At 45.3% G+C, this 16,706-nt stretch overlaps 1 non-coding gene across 1 annotated transcript; it reads right to left on the bottom strand.

The window, feature by feature from the left end:
* Positions 1–12,514: 12,514 nt before the first annotated feature.
* Positions 12,515–12,621, bottom strand: LOC140852263 (small nucleolar RNA R71). The gene has a single exon (XR_012135165.1). It is a non-coding gene; the product is annotated as a small nucleolar RNA R71 (small nucleolar RNA).
* Between the last annotated feature and the right edge of the window lie 4,085 nt (positions 12,622–16,706).

The raw sequence follows: 16,706 nt of genomic DNA on the forward strand, positions 1-16,706 counted from the left end.
TTGAAATGTTTGATAGGCTCCTTTTGGAGCCGGAATTCTAAAATGCGGCATTTTGCCGGGTTAGTTCACACGTGTCAGGAGGTTTGCGGTGGGAAGGAAAAGAATTGTTGAATGCATGATCATGCCGGTGCACGCCACTAATCGCCACCGTGTATTAGTGTAAGCCAATTATTGAAACAAATATGGGATGAATGAATCTATATTAGCGCATTTTGGCGATTGATAGCATACATGCAGTGCATATGGTAATTTCTTTAGGATGATTTGGAGGTATCTCTTTCGCTGAACAGAACGATCCATCTTTCTTTAGGATCCACCATCAGTTTCAAGTGGTTTGAGATCTGTTTGGTGGATGATCCAATGGACGAGAAAAATAAGTCCGGATGCTTGGTGGGTGGAGAGGGTGAGCGCGGCCTGCTGGATTTACCACAAAATAGCTTGGTCTTTCGAAGTATTGACGAGCCATTTTCATGAAGCCACTGCCAGTGACATACCCCAAAGAGCTCCAAAATTTATCCATTGGGATAGCTTTAGTTCACATCTGTACATGCTGCTGACGGTCAAAGGGCAAATTTATTCTTGATATCGTACTCCACCAGCTACCATCCTATGATGAATTTATTCCTGATCTATCCAAGAAAGAGAAGTCAGTCCTAACAAATTAGGTGAATTTACCACGAGGTTACATGCAAGAAAATCCAAACGATCTTGAACAAGGACCATGAGATGTTAGATATAACCAAACCACATGATTGTTTTTACGGTGTTTGTTTTGTGGTAAGTGCAAAATCACTTGAAGATTTAAGCTCCATGGATGAAGGATGTGCTAACATGACTTAATGTGAGTTGCAAGTACGAGAACTAGCATGTGAGCATAATTATAATTGGAATCCGGTATTTGGTAACGCAATCAACCAATTTTCCATCTCTATAGATATTAAGGGTATGTTTCGTCAAGGGAAGTTGGACTTTAAAATGGAAATGAAAAGGAATGACTTCCATTCTAGCCATTGATTTGGATAGAATTTCATTTCCATTCTGATTTCAAAGATGTCTAGTCTCTCCAAAGTCAATTCATACTCTTTATTAGTACTATATAAGATAATGCCCATTAGACTGGATATATGACAAATGAAAATCGTCAGACACGATCCACTAATTGACAGTAGTTCATATTCAGTCCAATTTTGGTTTACCTTGTATTCAGACGATCTATCATAGCTCATACATGGCCGACCAATTGTAGCCAACTTGAGATCGAGCACCTGCTCTATGGACTTCAAAATCTTGGCCTCAGACTATCTATTATAGCTCATCCAGTGCCGAGCTAAGCTCCTCATCAGATCCGTCTCTCTTTCAAATTGAAAAAGTTTAAATAGAATAAAATTCTTCTATGATTTAATCTCCTGTAAAGAAAAAATATTTTATTCGATTCAATCTACGCGACAAATCCAAAAATTATCAAGACTTCAAGATGGATACGACTCCAAATCTCCAACTCATTTCCTATAAGTAAAAGCTCCAGAATCCTCCAAAGTACGCAATCAACTTCTCTCTCTTTCCTCTTATTGTTCTCCATCTCCTAACTTGAGTGTCGGAGGGTCTTCACCAGAGAACACCCCCGATGAGAACTCCTTTGTCAGTGTTCAGACGAAGCTTCAGTGATGGTTTCATCTCGGCTACATCTACCTCAGCGGTAGATCTCAGACGGAGAGATCAGGAGTAATAATTAGTTTTTAAATTTCATTCGATTTTGATTCTGATTTCGATTACGAACTAAACATATTGGGGGATATAATCATTTTCATCAAAAATCAAATGCATCCTAAATATCTTGCTCTAGCATCCTCACGTCGTATCATTTATCAACAATCGAACTGGCATGCTTTCCTGCCCTTTCTTTTTGTCTCTGATCCAACCCATTGCAAATGGTTAAATCCCGTTCAGAACTCCCAATCGGCAACATAGCCTACCTCAACTTGATGCCTTGAAGCCAATTCATGGCTAAAGCATCCTAATTGCACAAATTGCTGTTGGAAAATTGGGTGAAACCATTTCCCCCACACCCTTAAAGTCAGTTACATGAAAAGGATGTGGTCTCCGTGGGTTGAACTTAAAGATAAAAGTGGCTGCTAGTTTCCGTGCTCAGAGAGAGAGAGAGTGACTCAACCACGTCTCTCTGAAGCACAAAATCCTCCCCAAGCTGTCCGACAGCAAACGAATTCCGTGGGCCCCATTATCCACCGGTAATGGGCGCGCTATGCCGACGTTTCACCGCAAAAGGACGCGAGAACGGCCGCAACACTACGCCCCTTGCGTTCCACGTGCAAGATATGTTTACCGACACGTCGACAGGAAATCACTACCTTCCATTGGCTGCACTTGGATTCCCTACATATTAATAAATAACAAAAATGATTCATGCTCAGCAGGAACCAGAAGTGTCACTATTACGTGTCATATAACGATCAGTGCTTCCCCCCCCCCCCCCCACAATCCCCACAAGTATCCCATGAAACCAATTACCACATCATATCATGCCACATGGCATGCAGCTTCCTTTTGGTACCATAGTTGCACCGCATAGAATTATTCAATAAATAACACCAGTGTGGTTTCCATATCACATAGTTGCACCCCATTGAATTATTCAATAAATAACACCAGCGTGGTTTCCACATCACTACTAAGATGGGTGATCGAGACAGAAAATTGGCCTTTGAAGCCGGCTACCGCATGGTTTGAAGTCCGCAAACCTAAACCATCCAATGAAATGAGAGTCAAATATAATTGCTCCAATGGCTAGCAACTAATGAGCTTCTTGTCATCGATCACCTCATCTGGGCGGTGATAGAGTACAAGTCGGAGGCATCAACCTGGGCCTGCCGCGCTTGGAAGAGTCTTAGATGAGGAAGCTTAGAGTTAAGCAGAGGATGGAATCCTTGCAATCAATGAGATCCAAGGCGGTCAGGAAAAGTTAAAGCAACATGTCCATTGAGATGAAAGCCAATGAATTCTGACAATAGAAGGCAGCAGGCATGCTTCATTGGGACAGCACCACACTCTCCTCCAGGCAAGTCATGTGGGTGGGGTCCAAGGCACGGTTCTTGCCTCCCCAAGGCTGAGGAATTGATCATAGTCTATTGCTAAAAGGAAAAAATATCCTCTAGTATCTCCAGCAGCAACCAGCCAGACTTAAAAGTGGAGAGAAATTTGGAAAGTCCTAGGTGCACGAACTGTCTTATTCCTGCTGCTGCAAGGTTTCCATACGGAAAGACTTGCTTTGGATACTTGAACAAGTTTTTTCTGGTAGTTTAGTTCGCACAACAAATTATTTCCGACATTCTCTAGTGTTGCTACTTTTCCAGGGAAGGCAAGTATGAGGCAGAAAAATTAATTGTCACTGAATCAACTCAGCCTGATAGGGGTCAGAACAATGGGCTGTAAATTAGATAGTGAAAGGTTATAGATCTTGTTCTATAAAAAACACTTGAGAAGTTATGATGATCTGCAATTGCCAATATGGAAGGTGGATGGTTTGAACGTGGAGAGTAGGTCCAGCACTCAGCTTGTGTTGATTAATTTCAGATTCCCAACAAGTAACTTGCTGTACCAGCATTACATGACTTGCTTGCTTAATTCACTGCCTCCACAAATCCACAATGGATATCAAATTATTGCCTCTTGTCTCAGATATGAGATGACCAACTGAATGCCTCTCCACATTGTAAAGGGGTATACCCCTTTTCTGGATTTTTTTTTTTTTTAATATTGTTTTCACTAGGTTTTCCCGTTTGTAATGGCAGCACACAAAAGATGCAGCTCTGAGTGCAGCTAAAAAATGATTGGTAATTCAAATTATAATATATTATATGGTGAAAGGAAGGGCTAAGTAAATGAACGAAATTGAATTCTAGAAAGAATTGTCACTTTCTAATTAGTGACGAAAAGAAATGAAGATTATGCCGGTCCAAGCTCAGTCCAAAGATATTCTACTTGCGATGCACCATCTCTGTTGCGGCCAATCCCCTCGTCGTCTGGTCGCCGAGAACGAGCGCTTGCAAAAGAGAGTCCACACTGACCGGAGGTGACTCCGACGGGACCCTCCGACGGTCAAGTCAGAGAGGAAACTAGGCAACAGTGAAATGAAGACAGGGAGCTCAATCGAGAGAGGGAGAGAAAGAGAGAGGGAGCAAGCCTGAGAGTTTTCGAAATCCGCCCCTAGCACTGTTGCCTTCCCCGATATATATAGTGGAGCGTGGTATGGCACCGTCATTAATGACGCGGACAATTGAAGAATTGTCAATTCACTGTAGACTGTCAGAGTCGCCGTAAAGGTATCAAATCACCGTGGGGCCGTCAAATTACTAGGGTTGACAATGCCACAGACGGGATAATGCCGCATGCCATTGTCAGGACTGACAGTCTCTGGCAGTAGTACGGCGTTTGGAGGAGTCGACCGACCTTGGGTCGGTGGCCAGCTGAGGGGCATCGGGTAGAGCTTCGGACCCCTCCTACGGTCAGTCGGGCACGTTGCGGGAGTCGGGCATCGGACCCCCTGGTGCAGTCGGTCGAGGGGGCAGAAAGGGTCTGCCCGACCGACATATCCTCGGTTGGTCGACCGATCGGCCGATCGGTCGACCGATCGGCCGGTCGGTCGGTCGGTCGGACGTAGTTGGTCGGTCGGTCGGTCGGTCGGAGTTGGTCGGTCGGTATATCCCAACAGTTGCCCCCCCACTCCTGAGCCTGATGTCGCATTGGCCCGCGTCTCCACACGGGTAGGACGTTGGGCGAAAGGAGTGGACTCCTTGCTGCGTCCTGGACCGAGCTTGCCGACCTCACCGACAGATGGTCCGGGCAAGTCGACGTCAGGTGTCCCGTTGTCCGATGATGGGACATCAAACAATCCGGTGTCAGGCGATCGGGTGTCAGACGATTCGGTGTCAGGCGATCGGGTGTCCGGCGCCTTTTGGGGAACGCAAACCGCCATCCGGCGTCGGTTCTGGGAGCGCGGGTCGCTGTCAGGCGTCCCATCGGGGACGCGATCCGTCGCGGGCAATTTAATTCTGAATCGCGGCCCTTCCGCCACGTGTCAGGGGTTGTTGGGCCGGCGTCCTTCGCATTTAATGAAGGCGACGTGGCCCTTCCGGGATGGGTGCGCCGAACCGCCGGATCGAAAGGGGGCCTGGATGCCGCCACGTGTCACTCATCTGAGCAGTCTTGGTCGGGGCGGCGTCATCTCGGCCGTCGAACAGCCCTATATAAATGGGGCTACTTGTACTCGAAGCTCTATTTCTGACGGTTTTGCTGCGGAGACTCTGCCCAAGTGGTCCTTCCATCGTCGCCGGCAGCTGCCCCCTCCCCCACTCTCGCAAGGGTCCATCCGGGGTTCGTGCTCCTTTCTGTTTTGCTCTAGTTTTCCTTTAAACCCTTTCTCTTCCGTCCCCTTCTCCTTCGGTCTTGTCTTCTTCTTGGTTCTGGTGTTATGGCCAGAACCTCATCTCAGGAGGCTCGATCAGGAAATCCGATCGATGACCTTCGGTCGACTCCGAAAGTTGAGGTTTTCTCGCTTTCGAGGCCGAATGTTGATCGGCTTCGGGATCAGTATCATATCCCGGAGCAGTTCCAACTTTCCACCCCAGGGGCCGGCGGTCGGGTTAACAACCCACCCGCGGGCCAGGTGGCACTGTACGTCGAGGACCTCTGGGCTGGTCTTCGGCTTCCGATTCTGGAGTTTGTCTGGAATCTGCTAGATTATTACGGACTTTGTCCGGCGCAACTGGCGTCGAACTCTGTTCGGCTAGTAATTAGCTTCGCTCTGTTGTGTCAGCTTCTGCCGACCAACCATCGTATCTCTCTCTTCCGGGCATTTTTTATCCTCCGACCCCACCCTAAGGCCCGAGGGTGGTGGCTCTTCAACCCCCGGAAGGGTCTTTCCTTCATCACTGGCCTTCCATCGTCCATTCATGGGTGGAAGAACCAGTTTTTCTTTGTTTCTTCTTCTTCTCCCTGGGGCTTCTCTTCTCATTGGGGCATGCCCCGAACCGAGGCGAACGAGAACAGCCAGGTGGAGGCGGACGACCGGGAGGACTTCCACCGACTCAAGGATATGTCGGTCCTGAAGCAGAGGGAGCTTGTTACTGAACAAGCCCTCTATGATGCTGGCCTGAGCCTGGTCCCCCATTTAGGTATCGCCCGATCCAGCGGTTGTCTTTTTACTTGGCATTCGTTCTCGTGCATATACTGATCCTTCTGTCGGCATCGCAGAAACACCGCCGAGGATGAGGCCGACCGACGCTGAAATCAGACAATACGCGGCGAGGAAGAGGCCGGCGTCGGGGGTCGGACCTTCACGGTCGCCGAAGAAGCCCTCCACAGCGGTGCCGACCGTCGCAGCATCGGCGATCGATCAGTCGGAGCCAGTGATTGCGCTCTCGGCTCCGACGGTGCAACCGGAGGAGCGGCCGACGGAGGAAGCGGCTGAAGGAACGTCGGCGGCTTCGCCGATGGGAGTGGCATCGGACACCGTTCGGGAACCCGAACGTCATCCGACGGCGTCTGCAGCTGCAACGGGGGGTGCTGCGTCAAGCCCGAGCATTCCCTCCTTACCCGATCTACGGACCGGGGTGGCCGATAGGGGGAAAGCCTCGATGGCCCCTGCCGACGACCGAAGGTCGGGAAGCATCGTCGCGTCACCTGGCGCCCAGGTCCCCGAAGGAGCGTCGGCACTGGCAGACCACAACTTGGCCAGGAGACTATGCCAGGAGATCCTTCTCCCAGCCGACGTGGAGGTGCTGAAGTCTCGGCAGGTGACCGAGATGCTATCTTCATTCTACCCGACCATGGTCGGGGTAAGTTCCACTTCGTCTCCTTCCTTCTTAGTGTTTTCATTACTTCGCTTTCCTGACGTAGCGCCCACGTTTGCAACTAATCTATACCATATCCGAACTTGAGGTCGGGTACCGGAGGTTCAGGAACGTCCAGGTGGTCTGGAAGGACAGGGCGACGGTCGTCGAGGCCGACAAGGCGGTGCTGGTCGAACACCTGAAGCAGTCGACCGACCGGGAGGCGAGGCTGGTGGACGAGGTCTCTCGTCTCGGGTCTGAACTAAAGTCGGCCCGAAAGGAAGCCAAGCGCAAGGGTCGGACTGCGCACCGTCTGCGGTGCGAACGGGACGGCGTCGCCGTCGAGCTCGAGGCCGAACGTGAGCAGCTCCGGGTCAGCCTGGAGAATCTCGCCAAGGCTGAGGAAGACTTGTCGATTGCCCAGGCCGATGCCGACATAGCGAAGGTAGAGGCGGAGTCGGCGAAGGACTCTCTCGATCGGGTGAAAGCGGAGGCGAGGTCGGCGAAGGAGTCAGTGAGTCGGGCGGTGGATGACTTCCATGGCTCCGACAGGTATCGAGAGGAGCTGCTAGAGTCCGACTTTGCATCGTACCAGGTGGGGTACGAAGACGGTCGGGATGCAGTCCAAGCTCTGTACCCGGAGCTGGACCTCAGCGGTATCATTCCACCGAGGGCCGAGGACCAAGCCACGGAAGAGATGGCTGACCCGTCGTCGGGGGACGTCGCTGCGGTAGGAGAGGCTATCCCGGAACAGATTGCCGAAGGAGGGACGGTCCTGACTCCTGACCAGGCTCCGACCCATGATCCAGCGCCAACCGTCGGTCCAGCACCGACCGACGATCCTGTCGCGGCCGTCGACCCAGTGCCGATCATGGTGGATACACCGGTCATCCCCGAGCCTCCATTAGTCGAAGAGATCGACTCCGAAGGATGATCGCGGCCTTATCTTCCTTTGTTGTTTTTGTTTTTCTTTGCGCACCTATAACCGGGCTTCAGCCTGATTTTGTAGTTAAATGAACTTAAGAAATTTCTGGTTTCCTTTTCGACTTCCTTTTCTTTCCTGTCGGGATGTGCTTGTAATCGTGGGGTCATAAGGTCGGAGAGCCGCATTAGGACACCCAACGACATCCCGAGTCATTAGTCGAGATAGTCGGTGGTGCAGTATAGGGTAAGCAAGACGAACTCCGACCACTGATCGCCCGCCTTAAGACCTGGACCGAGCGTCCGTCGTTAGGTCGAAAACCGAATGCCAGGGTCGACCGACTTCCAGGCACGAGTCCATTGAGTCGGTCGTGTCGGCGGAACCGAAGGTCGTTCGTGGGGACGAAAGTCGACCGACTTTCGGAGGCACCCCGATGACCCGAATGTCGTCCGATACGATCGGTCGGACTGCGTCTGCTACATCGTCACACGCAGTCGACATGTCTAGTCGGGAAAGTGATGGCGAGTCGAGTTCCCCTTATCCAGACTTAGGTCGGGCACTTATGTAGCACCGTGTGATAATCGATGGTAAGCCAAATACCCTTCGACCGGCCTCAACCCGGTCGGTAAGTCGCGAACGCGGCATTGGTTGCGTGGGTGCTTTTGCCTTTCCCGGTCGGAGCGGGGTCGGCGAGTCGGCCGATCGTTCTGCCCGATCGTTCTAGCCGAAAGTTTTAGATGTAGGAGTGTAACTCCCATTTTCGTAGGCGCGTCGGTCCTTTAAGCGTCCGGTGCATCATTGGCGGTCGATCCGACGGCCCGCAGTAGAACGTTAGGTCCGGGTTGGGACGTCGGAGGTTCGCATCCCTCGGTGAGCGCCGAAGAACAGTCGAAGAGTTGAAATTCTAGACTCCGAAGTTTAAACTGAGTTCATGTTCCGAATGGGAGAGATACAGAGTTCACTGATAGTACAACCTCAGATTGTCGGCATTTCAGGTCCGGGGAACGGGTCTCCCTTCCAGGGTTTCCAGCCGGTAAGCTCTTGGTCCGTAAGTGTCGGCCACCTTATAGGGTCCTTCCCAGTTCGGGAATAATTTTCTCTGGTCCAAGGGTTTTGAGACCTTCACCTTTCTCAAAACCAGGTCTCCAGGCTGAAAGAACTTCGGCTTCACCCTGTCGTTGTAATATCGGGCCACCCTTTGTCGGTAAGAAGCCATACGAAGTTGTGCCTCGCGTCGAAGCTCGGGTAAGAGGTCCGAGTCGGCTCTCCGACACTCAGAGTTATCCGGCTCACGATACTGCTCGACCCTGGTTGATGGCAACCCGATCTCTAGCGGGATCATGGCTTTCATTCCATAGGCCAAGCTGAAAGGTGATTCTCCGATCGGGACACAGGGTGTCGTCCGATACGCCCATAGGACGGAGTTCAGCTCTTCGACCCAGAGGCCCTTGGCTTCATTTAGTCGGGTTTTGAGCCCATGCAGTATGGTCCGGTTGGTCATCTCGACCTCGCTGTTAGACTGTCGATGCCCGACCGAGATTAGTCGGTGCGTGATCTGAAATCTTGCGTAGAAGTTCCTGAAGTCCCGGTTGTCGAACTGTCGCCCATTGTCGTTAATGATGGTGTTTGGCAGTCCGAACCAAAAAATGATGGACTTTTGTACGAAGTCTTCCATCTTTCACTCAGTGATTTGTGCTAAGGGTTCGGCTTCCACCCATTTAGTAAAGTAGTTGATCGCGACGACGATGAATTTTCGTTGTTCGGATGCCGGAGGAAAAGGTCCGAGTATGTCGATTCCCCACTGGGCGAAGGGCCACGGGGCGATGACCGGAGCAAGCTGGCTGGCGGGTCGGTGTTGTATGTTGGCATACTTCTGGCATGGTTCGCACCTCTGAACCAATTCAGCAGCGTCCTTCTTCATAGTGGGCCAGTAATAGCCCTGTCGCAGAACTTTGTAAGCCAAGGACTTGCCCCCCAAGTGATCGCCACAGATTCCTTCATGTACTTCTCTGAGGGCATAGTCCGCGTCGGTCGGCCCCAGGCACTTCAGTAAGAAAAAGGAGAATGACCTTTTATACAGTCGACCGTCGATCATTACTGATTTATGTCACAAATTGACATAAAAAGTATCAATTAATATCTAAATTATCTAACTTTATTAAGAAATTGATACTTGTTATTATATTTTGCAGAAGAAGAGATCATCAATAGAAAGAACAAGGAAAGAGGATTCCAACGGCGCAAATTTTATGCAAAACGGAGTTAAATTGACCCAGGAATTGAAGAATGAAGAAAGAAGACTCAATTGGATCAAACCCGAGTCAAATCAGATCAAAATTGGTCAAAAATCAACTGATTTGGTGATCTGGTTAGCCACCTGGTCCACAGCAACAGGCGCATGGACCATGGACCCATCGGCGCACCATAAACCCCCTAAAACCTCTTAGTCCCACATCGGAAGTTTTGAAAACCTTATAACCCCCAAATGCCTATAAAAAGCCCCCAAAGGCCCTTGTTTTATATATTCTTCCTTCCGATCAAGCTTGTAATCCTAGATAGTGGAGTTTTTAGCTCTCTTTTCAAGCCTCGAGCTTTGAGGTTTTTGTAATAAATTTTTTTTATATATAAAATCTTATTTTTATGCAATTTCATCTCTTTACATTATGCAATTTATTTTTCTTGCAATTAGGATAGTTTAATTTATGCAATTTAATTTTATGCAATTAGGTTAGTTTAAATTATGCAGTTTAATTTTATGAAATTAGGGTAGTTTATTTTTCTGTATTTAAATTTTGTAAGTAGATTTAGATCATGTCTAGCTAAGCATCCCTTCTAGGGTTTGCGATGAAGCTAGATCATGAGTAGGGATTTTACATAGGGTTCTTTCTTTTTCTTAGGGTTTCTTTTTCTTCCTCTTTTGCCAAGAATTTTTGATGAACTACAGTTGGGTCAGAGTCCCTTCATAGTTCATGCTTGATTCAGTGCATAGGAGGACAAAACCCTAAGGGATCCTAGTTACTACTCCCCTGTAAAGAATCTTGATGGGTTATCGTTGGGCCTTAGTCCCTTCATAATCTATGCTTGGGAAAGACAAGAGGAGTAGTCGTTAGGATCAATAAGAAAAATTCTAGGTAGAATTCCCTAATCTAGATCTAGTGGATTCAAAAACCCTAGATCCTTAGTCTTATTGCTTTAGCAAACAACTTTCGACTTTCGATTTTTGTTAAAGCTCGCTTGAGCATAGATTTGAAAATCATTTTTAAAACCAAGTCTCTGTGGGATCGACCCGTACTCGCTGGTCGTGCTACTCTGCACACCGTGCGCTTGCGGTTTTATTTACAAATTTTAAGATTTGCACATCAAGTTTTTGGCGCCGTTGCCGGGGATTTGGCATTTTAAAGTATTTTCAAATATTTGTTCTTCGTGCGTTATAACTCTCTTTTTTTTTCTTTAGGTTTCTATATTTAGTTGGTGATTGCTGGAAAACTCAGGTACGCTTCTAATTTCTCTTTTATTATTTTTAGTTAATTACTTTTGCTTTTAGACCTAATCATTTGAATTTACTTAATCACAAAAAAAAAAAAAATATAAAACAAAACAAAAGACATTTCATAATCGTGAAGTAAAATATCAAAATAAAAAAAAAATTCTAAATTAAAATCTTTTACATTCTTGGTCATCTTGTTTATTTGTATTTGCATTTTCATAATTAATCTAAGGGCATCAACCCATTAACAAGATAAGGTGGGGATTTCATTACCCTTCCTTAGCCCAAAAACCATCTCCATCATATTGCATTACCTAGACTTTTAATCTTAAAATCAATTAGACGTCAACCTTAAGGAATTCGAGCTCAATAGGACAAGGAACCCTAAGAGTTCTACCAAGTTTGAGTTGTTTGATTAGTTGGTGTCAAGGCAAGTCCCTGAGGGTGGTTTGTTAAATTGGTTCAGTTGCTGGCCTGGCCAACTCGTTTGGTGTCTAGAAAGGCAACGATGAGTGAACCTCCCACCTCTTATACTTACCTGGCTAACTAGTTGATCAATCTCCACTTGGAAGGTTTGAAGGGTCATCTTGGAACAGTTAGGAGCTGTCTAGATTTAGGTTAACCCTAGGATAGATTGAGTTTAATTTATTGATTCACTTGTTTGAAAAAAAAAAAAAATTTAAAATTTAAATTAATTTGGTTACTTTTCTTTAGATTTAGGACTCCTTAGGATCTTCTCTTTAGAACTTTTTCTCTTTTCTTTCTTTTCCTTATACATAAAAATTTTATTAAAAAAAAAAAAATTGTATAAACATCGAGAACCGTACACTTCGTGTGTGGAGAAGAGTGTCGGGTCGTCTAGTTAGAATTGAGTCAATTCCTGTTGTTCCAATGGCTGAACCAATCCAACCCATGACCCTTAAGGATTTGTGTTATCCAGTTGGCTCCATCCAACCATCTTGTATCAGGTTGCCACAACCCACAGCTAACAATTTTGAAATCAAACCTCAAATCATAAATATGCTTCCAAAATTCACAGGATTAGAGGATGCTTATATATTTATTAGAGAATTTGAGGAGGTATGTGCAACCATGAAACTGCAATTAACAGAGGATGAGGTCAAACTTAGATTAATCAACTTTGCCCTTAAGGACAATGCTAAGAAGTGGCTTTATAGTCTGCCAAACTATTCTGTCACTACCTGGGAGGGCTTTGTGAGAACATTTTTAAAAAAATATTTCCCCCATCATAAAACAGCTAGGATTAGGAATGAAATAAATCAATTTTACCAACTAGCTGGTGAATCATTTTGGAAGTACTTTGATCGTTTCAAGAATCTTTTGACCCAATGCCCACACCATGGAATAGAAACTTGGAGACTATGCCAGATCATCTATGAGGGGTTAGATTCAAACTCAAGAACCATGCTAGAGTCCATGTGCCAAGGTCAATTTATGGACAAAGAAATTACTGAAGCTTGGCAATTCTTAGAAGACCTAGCCGAGAAAAATTTACAGTGGGAAACAACTAGGGAACCTGATAAAGCTACACCTTCAAGAGGAGGAATGCATCAAATTCAACCAACCTTAGCATCAGAGGCCAAGATTGCAACCTTAACACGTAGATTGGAAGCCTTAGAATTACAGAGATCAGTCAATGTAAATCAAATATCTGCACCCATGTGTAAAGGGTGCAATGCACCAAACCATGTCTTAGAAGAATGTTCCTACTCGAATGAGTGTGCACAGGTGAATGCCACCTATCAAGGACCATTGAACAATCCTTATGCACCCACATATAACCCAGGTTGGAGGAATCACCCGAATTTCTCATGGTCCCAGAATCCTAATGTAGGTAATCCAAATTTCAATCAGCAAAATCTAAGGTCCAACCCAGTGATGAACAACCCGCCAGGCTTCCACGATAATGACAAAAAAATTACCTCTTTAGAGAAAAGCCTAGAAGCCATGATGAAAACACATACCAGCTTTATGCAAACTACGGGTCAACTCATAAATAATAACACCCAAGCTATAGCCCGTCTGGAAATGCAAGTAAGTCAGCTGGCTTCGACCATTAGTGAACGAGAACATGGTAGGTTACCTAGCCAACATGAGCCAAATCCTAGGAACCAAAATGGTCCACGACCCCAACAAGGAAACCAAGTTAATGGTGTAAATGCCATTCATACCTTAAGATCAGGAAAACAAATAGACAATAAGGTAGTTGCACTTGATGATATAGATGACTCATCTGCCGAGTCACCTTCTAAAACTACTACCTTTCAACCTCAAGCACCAGAAACTGAAAATTCACCTAGTCCAGTACTTAAAAGTCCTAGAGCTCCTTTTCCAAACAGACTGAAATCCAATAAATCTGAACATTTAGATAAAATTTTAGAGGTATTTAAACAAGTCCAAGTTAATATTCCTCTTTTAGATATAATCCATCAGGTTCCAACTTATGCCAAATTTTTAAAAGATCTCTGCACTAGGAAAAGGACCACTAATGTACCAAAGAAAGTATTTTTGGCTGCAAGTGTCAGTTCATACCTATCTAGCCATGTGCCAATTAAATATAAGGACCCTGGAGCTCCAACAATTTCTTGTGTTATTGGAGAAACCAATATAAAAAAGGCCTTGCTAGATCTAGGAGCTAGTGTGAATATCCTTCCATATTCGGTGTATGAACAACTAGGATTAGAAAAACTTCAACCTACTGGGATCACATTACAGTTAGCCGATAGATCTCTCAGGATCCCTAAGGGAATGGTCGAGGATGTTCTGATAAAGGTTGAAAATTTCATTTTTCCTGTAGATTTTATTGTTTTAGAGACTGAGCCAGTTGCGAATCCTAAAGGACATATACCTGTCATTTTAGGAAGACCATTCTTAGCTACGGCCAATGCTGAAATCAATTGTCGAAATGGTCTAATGAAGTTATCCTTTGGGAATATGACCATTGAGCTTAATGTTTTTAACTTAGAACAGGAATCCTCTTCTCATGCTGATGTCAATGTAGTCCAAGATGGTATTTATGAATCCATTGACATTAGTGATGATGAAGTCGACCTAGAGTCTAACCCCTGGTTAATCCATGAGTCTGAGGATGTCAATGAAATACTTAAAGAAAATCAGATTAATCAGGAATCGACACTTCCTACTGAACCAATCATTGAGATGGTAAAACCATCACCTAAACCATCGATAGAGGAAGCACCCATTTTAGAACTGAAACCCCTCCCAGAACATCTCAAGTATGCATATCTAGGACCCAAAGAAACTTTGCCTGTAATTATTGCATCAGACCTAGATCCCAAGCAAGAGGAGGAGTTATTGTCAGTTCTAAAAGCAAATCAAGAGGCAATAGGTTGGACCATAGCAGATATCAAAGGAATAAGCCCTTCTATAGTTCAACATAGAATATACTTAGAGGAAGAGGCTAAACCAACAAGAGAAGCCCAAAGAAGGCTTAATCCAGTTATGAAGGATGTAGTTAAAAAGGAGATTCTGAAACTCCTAGATAGTGGAATAATTTATCCTATTTCTGATAGCTCTTGGGTAAGCCCAGTTCAAGTAGTACCCAAGAAATCTGGGGTAACAGTGGTCCAAAATGATGCAAACGAACTTATCCCAACTAGGACCCAAACGGGATGGAGGGTCTGTATAGACTATAGAAAGTTGAATGCTGCGACAAGGAAAGATCACTTTTCTTTGCCATTTATTGATCAAATGTTGGAAAGACTAGCCGGACAAGAGTTTTACTGTTTTCTTGATGGATACTCCGGTTACAACCAGATCCCCATAGCCGCTGAAGATCAAGAAAAGACTACATTCACCTGTCCATTTGGTACTTTTGCCTATAGACGAATGCCCTTTGGACTATGTAATGCACCGGCAACCTTTCAGAGATGCATGATCAGCATATTTTCAGATATGATAGAACGATTTCTAGAAATTTTTATGGATGACTTTTCTGTTTTTGGTCTAACCTTCTCCGAGTGTCTGAATCACCTGCAATTAGTTCTAGAACGATGTAAGGAGAAGCACCTAGTTCTCAACTGGGAAAAATGTCAGTTTATGGTCAAACAGGGAATAGTTCTTGGCCATGTCATTTCTAAAAAGGGGATTGAAGTGGACAAGGCCAAAATAGATCTAATTGCAAGTCTTCCACCACCTAAATCTGTGAAAGAAATACGTTCATTTTTAGGTCATGCTGGATTCTATAGAAGGTTTATTGCCAACTTTAGCAAAGTAGCACGTCCACTGACTAATCTTTTGGCAAAGGATACTAAATTTGAATTTACTCATGAGTGCTTGGAATCCTTTGAATTTCTAAAAAATGCACTTGTATCAGCTCCAATCATTCATCCTCCTGTCTGGTCTGAACCATTTGAATTAATGTGTGATGCGTCCGATCATGTTGTGGGCGCAATCTTAGGTCAACGAATAAATAAGCTGCCTAGAGTGATATATTATGCAAGTAAAACCTTAAATGATGCGCAGCTTAACTACACCACAACTGAGAAGGAGTTCCTTGCCGTTGTCTTTGCTTTAGAGAAATTTAGATCTTATTTGGTTGGGACCCACACCATTGTTTACACCGATCACTCAGCCATTAGACATCTCCTAGCAAAGAAGGATGCCAAGGCACGTTTAATCAGATGGATTTTGCTCCTTCAAGAATTTGACCTAGAAATTAGGGACAAGAAAGGCACTGAGAATGTTGTAGCAGATCATTTATCCCGAATTCCAGTTGCACCATCTAGTGAACCACCCATCAATGAATCTTTCCCAGATGAGCAACTCATGTCTTTGTCTACTGAACCTTGGTTTGCTGATATTGTAAATTATTTAGCCATAGGCAAGATACCTTCTCATTGGACTAAGCAGGATAAATATAAATTCTTTGCCCAAGTGAAGTATTTCATTTGGGATGATCCTTATCTTTTTAAACAATATCCTGATCAAATTATTAGAAGGTGTATCCCAGATAACGAAGTCATGAATATTTTATCTTTTTGTCATGATCAAGCATGTGGGGGTCACTTCGCGTCTAAGAAAACTGCTGCTAAGGTTCTCCAATGTGGTTTTTATTGGCCCAATTTGTTTAAGGATGCTCACGAATATTGTAAAAATTGTGCTCAATGTCAGAAAATGGGCCGAATCACCAAGCGACACATGATGCCACTCAACCCAATCTTGGTAGTTGAAGTTTTTGATGTTTGGGGGATCGATTTCATGGGACCATTTCCAAATTCCTTTGGAAATGAATATATTCTAGTAGCAGTTGATTATGTTTCAAAATGGGTAGAAGCAATTGCATGTAGAACACCCGATAGCAAAATGGTCATTAAGTTTCTTAAAGAAAATATTCTCTCCCGTTTCGGTATTCCTAGGGCAATCATTAGTGATCGAGGAACCCATTTTTGTAACCGACCTTTTGCAACAT

Source organism: Elaeis guineensis, chromosome 10 (assembly GCF_000442705.2).
Source record: "Elaeis guineensis isolate ETL-2024a chromosome 10, EG11, whole genome shotgun sequence".
In the NCBI taxonomy this organism is placed as follows: Eukaryota; Viridiplantae; Streptophyta; class Magnoliopsida; order Arecales; family Arecaceae; genus Elaeis; species Elaeis guineensis.